This window comes from Perca flavescens, chromosome 6 (assembly GCF_004354835.1).
Source record: "Perca flavescens isolate YP-PL-M2 chromosome 6, PFLA_1.0, whole genome shotgun sequence".
NCBI classification, from domain to species: domain Eukaryota; kingdom Metazoa; phylum Chordata; class Actinopteri; order Perciformes; family Percidae; genus Perca; species Perca flavescens.
In genome coordinates, this window is record NC_041336.1 from 10604973 (window position 1) to 10617261 (window position 12289).

Sequence of the window (12289 nt, forward strand, 5' to 3'; positions counted from 1 at the left end):
AACAAAAGAGAAGCACAGAAGATGGCTCATTTCTGTCTTAACTGAAATTACTAACCGCTTTTTGAAAGTACCAGCATGATTCTGTCTTCATTACACTGAAATAACACTTATGTGCGTCGAAAACTGTAATTTACATTCTGCCTCACTTCAAATATTCTCTCCTTAAACAACACCTTTAAAAGAACAAAAGGAACATTCAAACACCATGAATGGATAACCTCATTCTGATTAAGAAAGAAGAAAAGTCAGGTAAATTATTCTCACATGTGGCTCAATAATTTACATGAATCAAGTTGGAAATTTAGCAACTAAAGTAGTGGAAAGAAAAACAGGTTGGGATTATTATATACATTTCCCCACATTTAACATGCCAGTGAGCAAATCCCACAAACATCAGAGATCTGGGATGGCGAGTCCTCTATAAATTCTATAAATGTCTGGTCCCTTTTCATGGATTACTGTCATTTACCATCCGCTATTGTGAGCGACTGCCAGACTGGCTTGCCATTTCTGGGCCTGTGTTTCCAACCTTGAAATATTTGCCAACTGAATATTTGAAGCTGTAATTAAATTTATCCCACCTCTACACCTTCTGTAAGACGGCCACCTTGCACATTTCTCACATGCCATATTTCAGCTATTTTTTGTGTGAGGAAAAAAAATAAAAAAAACACAGCTTGGTGCCATTTTTTTTTTTTTTATGATTTGGAATGAGGATATTTTCACTGGAATAAATCTGATTTCAGGACATTCTTAATGGTCCTGCTTCCGTTTTCAGGCGTAAATACATATTGTGTGGCGAGAGGAGACTTCAGAGCTGTCATCGGCTTCATAAACAAACTTCATAAAATGTCTGTAAATGTGTTTAAAAAAAATAGGGGATGAAATTATTGCAGAATTTAATACAATAATCAGGCGCTGCGCTTGACAAACAAGTTACTATTTCCAGACAGCCAAGAGAAGGCGCTTAAAATCAGCATAAATGTGTCCACATGCAATAGCAGAACTCTTCTCATTAACATATTAACATGTCTGCTGTGGATGTTTTTTTTTCTTTCTCACACATGTTAAAGGTAATTCCAAAATATGTATTGTTTAATGGTGTAACGGAGGGTACAAGTGAGCTTTAGACTGAAGGAAAGGTAATGTTTTATTAAAAGACTACATACAAGATGCTAAAACTATTCACCCTGAGACACGAGTCCTTGACACATGCAAAAACACAAACCAAGCATTTGATTAATTTATACCAAACAATGTACCCTCGACTCTTCAGTTTTTTATGTTTTCACTTTCTTCTTTTTTTTCACTCGTACACAATACAAATCTACCAGATTATTCCAGATCATTTCTTCAGACTGTAGTAAACAAGGATTTTGTCGAGCACTGAATTGAGAAATCTCTTATACATTTTGTTTTTATTATGTACTTTTTTCAGAGTCCATTTCACTTATTTCAGACAGTTAATGTCTCCGTTAGGAGTGAAACTCTCCACACACTCACAGTTGTCTCCTTCCCATCAGAGGAGCTAAAGACGGACGTGTCCCATCCTCGCCCTCCCTCTGAATCCTGTTAGTTACACTTTAAAGGAGCCCACTCCTCATAATTAAAATCTCCAAGCCTCCCAATAATTACCACTGGTTCCCCTGCACTTTTGAATTGCACTTGTGGTGACATAATTCATTAGTGTTTGTCCAAAGAAATGATTTAGAGTCTTTAAAGTGCTCCTCCATGCAGAATAGCTATTAAAGCAGCCATATGCACATATGCTTGGAGCGTTAAACGGTTTGTTGAAGTCAGTCGGGGTACAAGCGATGATAAACATAAATTATGACTAATACACTGCACCAGTGGCTTTTTCGAAAATAAAAAATTACTGACACAGGGAAACCACTTTGGATCGGCTGCCGCAGCGCCGCAGCCCCCCTCGTCTGTGTGTACTGAAGCGAGGATGTAGGAAGCACGCCACAAAAGGCTCGGGCATCACCTTGAATATTCAGATGGGTAAGCTAATCGTTTATGCCTGGGTACACCACTGTGATTACCTGGCTCCTTTGGCATCACTTCTGAGCTCTCTCAAGGCGATGCAGAGTGCCTTTTGTTTTCATTTAGGTCCATTAAAAAAGTTTAGGCCGCACAACGCGACTTATCACGGAAGTTCACACCACGAATTTCAGACCAATAAATGTTATTTCTTTTTGCTTTAACAACCTGTGATTACTGTGCAAAGTGCAAACCAGTCTCCCAGTTTCTGTGACTAACACCCCCAATGCGGAGTGTGTCTTGAATGACAAAAGAGAAAGATGGTTTTACCACCTAACAGCTGGTGCAAATGAGCAGAATTTCAGTGACTTTTACACCAACGCTGTCACTTTGTGCATGTTACTATGAGTGCGTGGCTCTTTGATTTCTGTCCTACATAACAAATAAAAACATAAAACAATTTTCAAAATCAAAATCTACACAACTCCATCTTATCATTTGGGGCGTTTTCACTGACGTAGTTGTAGCTCTGCTATGCTTCCCATTTTTCAGAATGTATAACTAAAATACATGTAACTAAAATAGGAGACAATAACAGGAGTTAATACATGCGCTAATCTTAATTAGGGCTGGAATAATTAGCTGATTTATTGAATATGCGAAGGACAGAAAATTGATCTGCAGTGATTTTGCTGATCAGATAATTGTTGCATTCAATTTTCAAACAAAAATGGGATATATTCTTGGGTTCAACCCTTTCAAATCTAAGACTGTGTTGCTTTTCTTTGTCATATATGATAGTTAACTGATTATTTGGAGCATTGGTCGGACAATACAATCGATTTGAAGACATCATCTAATGATAAAGGAAATGATAAGGCGCATGTTTCAGTATTTGCTGACATTTTATAGACACAGCAATGAATCATTAATGGAGTCTTTTGCTTGTTTTTGTTCTTCCTCTGTCTCAGCACTTGAACCTTTATCAGCAAACTGCTGCTGAATATGGTTTTCATTAATATTAAAGTTGACCCCTCTTGCTGCTCCAGCACTCACACCTGCACTGTGAAAGCCTCCAGTTCACGGTGATCACGGCCTGATGTATTACCATACACCCTACATTCATCACTTTGTTTCCCCTTTGTGTTTCTCCTTTTTTTAAGGGAACTGCAGGAATTATTAGCGGCTTAGCACCGAGAGGCCCCTAAGTAGCTCTCAGGGTGTAAGCCTCTCTCCCAAGTCAAGGCCAACAGCACTCACTCCATTCAGTGATAATGTACGTGTCAGCAGGGACATGCAATGATCCCTCACTTCTCCATGCTAAATGATCATTTTCTTTCTTACACTATGTCTTTCATTCAAAGTAAATCCACTCCCCTAAAAAGAAAACTCCCAGCAAATATTAGCATGCTGTCGAACAATAGTCCTCAGAAAGCATGAATCAGCATATGATTCCCAATTCCGTGCACACAACAGGGGATTGTATTGAGGATCTGTGTGTGTGTGTGTGTGTGTGTGTGTGTGTGTGTTAGGGTGGGTGGAGGGGAGCCTCTGTTAGCACCGACATTCCCATCCAACAAAATTCCCAACCCCCGGCATCAGTACAGAGCTTAGGATCTGTGGGAAAGCCGAGGCGAGTTGCGAAAGCGGTGGAGCACCTCGCCCGAGTCTCCAGACGGCCTGATTTGGGAACGCCGTGAAATCCGTGGCAACTCTCCTGGCTTCCTGGCTGAACGGCTGCCATATCTTGTGATGGACTGAGGCAGGAGAGAGCGAAGCAGCCAGGGATGAATACAGCTTAATCTTTACCCAGGCCACATGTGTGTGCATGATAACATGGTTGCTTTCTTCCTGTGCAGGGTTATTCTCCGCCAGCTGCCAGGTTAGCTGCCTCGCACAGCCGTGTTTCGCTGCGATATTTGCCCGCTGTAAAAAGAACTATTGCACCTAAGGTGGGGGCTAATGCATGTTTTTGGAATTGGCGGTAATTCCTGACACATTTCGAGAGACAGATAGGGTGTCTTATAGCAAATGACAATATATGTAAAGACACCTAGCCCCCCCCACCACCACCACCACCCTTTTAGTTCCTAATATTTTATTTGAGAGGAGCCTCCTTACGCTGGGGATAGAGGTTATTTTTATAATTAAATGGCGGCGTTGTAATCAAAAGCAGCTAGACATGCAGCAAAATACCTAAACGCACACATAAAGTCCGGCCGTAGGTCTGCAGACTTAAGGAAAATGCTATTTTTGCGACATACAGTAACACCACACCAGGTTCGTATACCCGTATAAGTAGATCTAAATGTGTCTGCGCTATATAGTCGCACAATTTTCCCATTTTTGTTTTGCTGAATTCACAGGCAATAACATTCAACAACATTAAAGCAGCTGTCTGTTCTTTTTCTTTCAACCATTCAAAATGTCTGAATTTGTGTGTGTGTGTGTGTGTGTGTGTGTGTGTGTGTTATACATGCAGGTGCTCTTCACTCCATACATTTTTCCATCATCTACACAGGCTTTAATGCAATCACTCCAGCAGCTTGGTGTAAATTTCCCTCCTTTCTCTCCTTCTCGCATAAACTTTCTCCCCCTCCGCTCATCTGCCCGGCTACACAAAGCCCATTTATTATGATTGCATTACCATAAATGATTTTATAACATCTGCTTGTCAATAATTATCGTACAAATTCCCGTGCCCTCTGACCCGTGCGCTGAATGAACCCCAGGTGTAAGGCACTGTCGGGCTAATGAGTAGCGCCACGCTAGCACATTGTCCCCACGTCAGTGCACACAGCCACCCAGCCACTTCAATTAGAGCCTGCACACGCCTTAATATTAGCCCAACATTGAGGAATCATGCGCTAATTGAAAACATTGCATTCAAGAAGAGAGTGAGTGATATATAATGTCCTAAATGTTGCACAAATGCTTGTTTCTTCTCTTCCAGGAGAATATGGAATAAGTATGTTGCATGTTACCACACCAGCAGCATTAATGTGGACGAGGGCAGGTGGAAGAAATTTTGACTATTTCTTAAGAAGTATCACGACTTTCAGGGGTACAAGGAGAGATCACTAATTAAAAACAAAGTCATATGACGGAGGGAAACAACAAAAATGTCCTTACATATGCTCTCAAATATACATTATAGTGTGCTACAAACAATTTATTAAGTGCTAATATACTGCCTATAAATGTTTGTTTTTTTATAGTTAAAGGTTTTAACATACCGAGATGTTGCATCTTTAATACATTTTGGGTTGACAATGTGTAGGAGTCTACTACGTCTTTTCTATATTTCCATCATTTACCCACCTGTCTAACAGGTGTGCTTTAGGTTATGCCAAAATATACCTTTTTTCAAAATGCTTTTCAAAATACCCCTTTTACAAAATGTGTGTTTTGGTGCACCTTTAAGTGTGCTATGTTGGTAAAGCCCTTACCAACATAGCACAAGTAATAATCAAATCAAATAAATTATAGCAACATCAGTTAATAAAATTCACTCCTTCCAAAGACTCCTGTATATCTCGGACCACACCAAACAAATCATCCTCACACATAATGATAGCAACTATCTAATAACAAAATGAAAACAAATACACCGTACAATCACTTTAATGCCACATGCTCACTTTACAAACCATTATTCAAGTGCTCAAAGACGCTGAAGTGCATCAATCTATTTTACCAGTCTGTTTCTCCCTGAACAGCAGTCTAGATGCTCTAAAGCAGACACAACTGCAGTGTCAGATGCAGTCCTAATTGAAAAGTTAATTAACTTTTTGAAGTCATCAGCTGTCATTCCTGCAAATCAGACTCCAGCCGGGCCCCCGAGACCAACTTTATATCAGTCTTAATGGCTGGGGACCCACTGCAGGGCTACATGGGAACATTTGGTCATTGGAAGTACCATTTATAGAGTATTGTTTAATTAAAGTCAAATTAAGAGAATTGTATACAGAATTTAATTTCTGGTATGAATTATTGTCGAAAACAGAGTGCAACTCAGATAATCAAACTTTTCATTATCCTCTCCTCCCTCCTGAGGTGCCTCCGCTGTTTTTTTGTTGACAACTCCCAGAGCATAAATGAGAGGAAGCTACCCACAATGCACTGCATATCTACACGTTTTTTTCCCCCCTCATACATCAACTTCCTTCTGTCGAACTTTTTTTGTTTTTGACAAACAAAAGCTTCTACTTGAAGCCCCGTCTGGAGCAGATAACTGTCTCAAAAGTGTTGCTATCAGTGTGATATTAGAAATTCCACAGATATTATGAGGACCGCCATGAGATCCTGAATGCTTTGTCAGAAACAGTTTGTTCACCAGTGATATATCTTATCATAGAATACGCCCAGGTAAAAATGTTAATTTTGATACGTAACGTACGTGCTCTGGACATCAAATCCATTTTTGGAAAGTGAGGATGTTTTTAAAAAGTGAGAGTATTTCTAAAAAGCAAGGACATTTTGGAAAGTAAAGTGAAAGTACATTTTTGAAAAATGACATTTATGGAAAGTGTGGACATTTAGGAAACTGGGGACATTTTTGAGAAATGACAGCGTTTTTGTAAAGTGAGGACTTTTTGGAGACGTGAGGAAATTTTTAAAAAGTTAGGACATTTTTTTAAGTGAGACCGTTTTTGGAAAGTGGGGACATTTTGGAGAAGTGAGGACGTTTTTGTAAAGTGGGGACATTTTTGTAAAGTGGGGACATTTTTGAAAAGTGGGGACATTTTTGAAAAGGGAGGACATTTTGGAGAAGTGTGGACGTTTTTGTAAAGTGGGGACATTTTGGAGAAGTGAGGACGTTTTTGTAAAGTGGGGGCATTTTCTTGAGGTGAGAGCAGTTTTTGGAAAGTGTGGACATTTTCGAGAAGTAAGGATGTTTTCGAGAAGTGAGGACATTTTAGAAACAAACAACAGAATCTTTCATTCTCCTTTTCCCCCAAACAGACAGTTTTTAATGCTGACTTCTCATTTATATTGTCAAAGTCAGCAGGGCATGATTTAAAAGCCAGCCATCATACTGTCGTCTCATTTTAGAGCTTCTGGAGAAGGATCCTCCCGTGTTGTTTCCGGGGGTCAGCGCAGGTTTAATTGATTCTCCTCCCTCCGTCTCTTATTAAGGCCACAGCGCCTCTCCATGGGAACTGCTAATTGGCCCTCCCCTGTGGCCACTTGGAGAAGCAGGCAGACGTGGCCCAATAGACACTTCTGCCGGTCCACAGGGACGACAGCAGATAAGAGATTTGCACCGACTATGCAGCTCTGTGGATCTGCTTCTTTAGGGTCTGATGTCTCCCTCCTCCACCATCTGGACACCAGATTTACAGATGTAGCGATTGAGACCTGAGAGACTCAACGTGATTTTTAGAAGATAAAACCTGTATGTTCAGACTGGTGTGTGTGTGTTGTGTGTGTGTGTCGTGCGTGGGTGTGTGTGTGTGTGCGTGCGTGTCATTGTATATCTATCTTTGTGAGGACCAGGTTGAGTTTTAAAGACTTAAGAGGTGATATTTGGACACTGAGTATACTCATAAGGATAAAAGGAGGGCATTTTCGGAAAGTGAAGACATTTTTTCAACAATAGAATATTTTTGAAAAGTGAGGAAGTTTTTGGGAAAGTGAGGACACTTTTGGAAAATTGAGGACCTCATTGAGAGATAATTTTGAAAAGTTGGGAAGTTTTCGAACAATGAGGATATTCTTGAAAAGGGCTGCCATTTTTGGAGAGAATATTTTGTGTTTTTTAAGAGTGTGCTGATTGTTTTTAAAAGTGCAATTGTTTTAGAATAAAAAAATAATGACGTACAAAGTGAAGTTTAGGTTAAAGTTTGAGGCCAGAGAATACATTATGCCAGTAAAGGTCCTCCCAAGTCACAAAGTAAAAATGAGAGAGACCAACAAAGCCCCTAACGTCGACTTCAAGACAGCGCTGCGACCATCGACTTCAAGGCACCTAACCCTAACCTTAACCTTAACCCTAACCATGCGTGCGTGCGTGCGTGCGTGCATTCGTGCGTGCACGCAAGTGAGTTTAAGTTTTTTTAATTTAGGTGTGTATGAGGAAGAGGGAATTGTGACTTAGTGCACACTTGTGTGCATGTGGCAAATACAAATGCCCAGAATTCAAGTGTCTGCAAGTGTATTTGGCATTTCTGTGATAGGACATTGGCATGTGTGTGTTTGTGTAACTGACTTTGATGTTTGTTACTCAGAAGTAAGAATGAGCAGATAGGCAACAGACTTTCACCTCAGTTCTTCTTTTCTCGCTTTCCTTCAACCACAAAGATACAGAAGATGTTCCGTTTATTCCTTATCAAACTGAAGCCTGTGCATCCTGTCTGCACTCAATATAAAACCTGCCCATTTCCTCGAATATGACATTTAAATCTTTTTAGGTAAACTTTTGTAAGAGCTGGAAGGCAGTGCAGATTTTTTTTTTTTTTTGCCTCTGGTCAAACAGATTTTCTTTTCATTCTTGTTTTCAGATAAACCTCAGCAACAATGCAACACCTAGAAAGGCAAACGGTTTCATATGCACATGATGAGATATTCTCACGGTGCCGAAAGGCTGAGGATGCATATTTTTTACAGTTACTTGAATAATATCAAAACATTCACACCGTTGTGACTCAAATAGTGCCCGCAGCTAAAACGATCTTTCAGTCTCTTTGTTGTGGCATGTTTTTAATGAAATGCCCCAAATTTACCTGAAACATTGTCACCACTTTTTCAGTTTCGTTTTGCGTAGACCATCAAACGGAAATCAACCGAGAACAAAGGTTTTCCACTGTCTGCTTTTTACATCTTTAAAACATTATTAATAATAATAATTAAAAAAAAACTTGGTTCATTGCGGTTTATTTACCAACGTGAACACTGTCAGAGCAAAGGGTGCCAAAGGGATCTTGTCTGCAGAAATCATTTCAAAAGATATTGAGCAAGGAAACATCCTGTGCAAAAAAAAAAAAAAAAAAAAAAAAAATCCTATCAAAACTCCTCAGTCATAATGGTTGTAAAACCACAGCTAAGTTATAACTGTGCAGGAAGAGTGGAATTGAAAATGAATCAGGCGTGAAGTTTCTCAGCGTGAGTACAGAGAAAATCACAGTGGATTCCAGAGAGAGCCCGGGAGTCAGGATTACAGTTTGAAGGCTAAATGGTGTTATCGGTTCTGATTAAGGAGCATGTATGTGGTACTCGCTCCACCTCTGAGACAGCCATGGATGTCAATAGGGCTAATTGGCTCATTAGACCAGGTATTTAACTGTGCTATAATCATTCTGTGTCATCACTTAAGCCCTGGTGGAGCACGAGGGGCTCTGGCGATTGAATACACCCCTAACCATACGGGAGGCTTGTCTGACAGGAAGAGTGCACGGCGGCTCGTGATATCTTCCTCTGTGTGGATTTCCAGCTTTCCCCTTTTTTGTTTTTTTAAAGGAAATTTTTCCAGCAAATATATGAAAGGAAGAATCTACCCTGTGAAATTGCTGCATTTTTTTTTGGCTTCTTTTATTCGATGGTCTAGTTTTCGTATCTGCCCCCATCCAGATATTTACCTGGATCTGCTGCAGCCACGTGGCTATTTTCAGTGTACAGTAGAAATATTTCAATGAATCTCTAAAGCCAGGAACAGAGCTGAAGATTATTAAAAGCTACAAAGACTAGACACCCCACATACCACACTGGATTTCCCCCCTCCCCAAATTTGAATCTTGACAGTCATAAGAAAAGCACATTTTGAACAACTGAGTACAGTGGATGGCACTGAACAACAGGTGCAGCGCAATTAGAAATTACGCACAAGTCACGCTCCCAAACTTTGTTGTGACAACGAATCTTGCATTTGACTTTTAGTAATCTGTAAAAAAAATAAAAATAATAATAAAAAAAATAGATAACATGATTCTTGTTTCAGTTTGCATGGAAAAGGGTAAAAGAGGTAAGGAGAGGTGGACAACACGGATGGTTTACAGTATGAGAAAGCCTGTGTGTGCCAAGTTTTTGGATTTCCCCAAAAACATTTAGTCTTGACAGTCATGAAAAAAGCACATTTTGAACAACTAAGTAATTACAGTGGATGGCACTGAACAACAGGTGCAGTGCGATTAGAGATCTAGCCAAAGTCAAGCTCCCAAACTTTGTTGTAACAAAGATTCTTGCATTTGACTTTTAGTATATCTGTAAAAAAATAAATAATAATAATAATAAAAAAGAAATATCATGATTAGTTCTTGTTTTAGTTTGCATGGAAAAGAGAAAAACAGGTAAGGAGAAGTGGACAACATGGATGGTTTACAGCAGGGGTCTTCAACGTTTTTTAAGCCAAGGACCCCTCAACTGAAAGAGAGACGGAGCAGGGACCCCCTACTACGTGTATTGTATAATATTAAATTTCATATTAAACTGGGCCTACAATAACGTGTAGGGCGGCCTTTATACATACATTTTTTGCATAGAATACTAAGCTATTGAAATAGCCTACTAATTTTTGGCATGATTTTATAAATGATGTTTTAATGTTCAAAATACATGTGGCACAGTGAATCCTTAGGATGAACTGTATCTGTGGATGTTCTTAGTGACTACCTTACAGGCCAGTAAGCCTATCATCAGTGGGAATTTATATTTGCTAATATGTTGGATTCATGCTTTGTCATTTTTGAAAAAACTTTCAAAAATTAACAATAATTTGGAGGCCCCCCCTGCATTGACTCTGAGGACCCCCTGTTGAAGATCCGTGGTTTACAGTAGGAGAAAATGTGTGCGTTCAGAGTGAATAACTCGCTCTGTCAGTCACAGCTTTCACAACACACTTTGTTGATTCATGATTTTATTTTTTATTAAATCTACTTATATTGTACTCAGTTGATCCAACGTGCAATACAGGTTAGTGATAAACATGAAAATACATAAAGTAGAAAACAATAAACACCTCCATAGTGGTTAGGGTTAGGGTTAGGGTTTTCTACATAAAGTAGAAAAAAAATAAACACCCCCATAGTCAAACTAAAGGTCAACACAGGATCTGAAGAACCCAAACCTGACCCGGGACCCCAGTCACACCGGCTCAATTAGACTTATAGGTTTTACTACTACCACAGTCTCAGATCTGTCAATATGTCTAAAAGCAGAGTGGATCTGAATGGATCCGAGTGTACTTAATGTCAGCTGTGATCACGTGGATCATCATAATCACAGCAGAAGAAGATATTTTTAGAAACTCAGTAGCTAGTATGAACGAAATCATGCTCCAAGATGACAATTGTTTTTTGGAATTTGATTCACAAAATTGGTTATAAAATGATTGTCATACAGTTTAATATATTTGTTGGTGCAGGTGGTGAAAACAGGACTTTCTATTATTCTTTTAAATTAGGGTTAGAAGCATATCAACTTATTGTTTTTGGAATTAGTTTCTATTATTTTACACCTGTTGGTAAGACATTATTATTATATTGTTGGTTAATTGATAGCGCATCATGCTGCTGCCATGCTGGTGTTCTCTCTCTGTTGGGGTCTGTTCGGGTCGACTGCACTTTGGATCAGGTCTAACTATCCTCGGGTCTCCTTCTATTTGTGTCTCTTAAAAAAAAAGTATTTATGCACAACATTTTTATTATTATTTTATCTTGTCTCTCTTTATCGTACTCTATCGTCTTTAATCAGTTCTTGTTTCGGTGGACTGTAGAAACTGAATTGCCCTTCAGGGATAAATAAAGCTGTTTGTATAAATCACAAACTTGGACAAGGTTCAGAGCCAATGAGTAGGGGTGTCATAGCCGAGTGGTTAAGACACATACCATATGACCGCAACGTCTCCAGTTCCATTCCATGAACCTTTGTGGCATGTTATATCCCTCTCTCTCTCTTTCCCCATGTTTCCTGTCTATGGCCCAATCCCAAAGTCCGGACTCACAGACTCACGGACTTTGGTGCACGTTCTCGCGAAATTCGTAAGGGCTTAGGGTTGTCCCAATGTCGAATTTCAAAGGGCATGAGGGTTTGAGTACACACTTACCGAGCCCTTTCCGTGAGTCTGCATCGATGCAGACTTCACCAAAGGGAATTACCCACAGTTCAAAGCGTTGTGACGTTTACCGCGGAGACCGTATGGAAATCCGGAAATTACAAAGGTAAACAACAGCACGACACACGGCCACGGAACAGACCAACCTGTTGTCCAGCTTGTAAAACAAGAGCTTGGAATCAGGCAGCCGTCTCCTGGGCCTTGGCCGTGTGGAAAGCAACAAACTTAAAATGAAAATTCTCAAACCGGCAAGTGTCA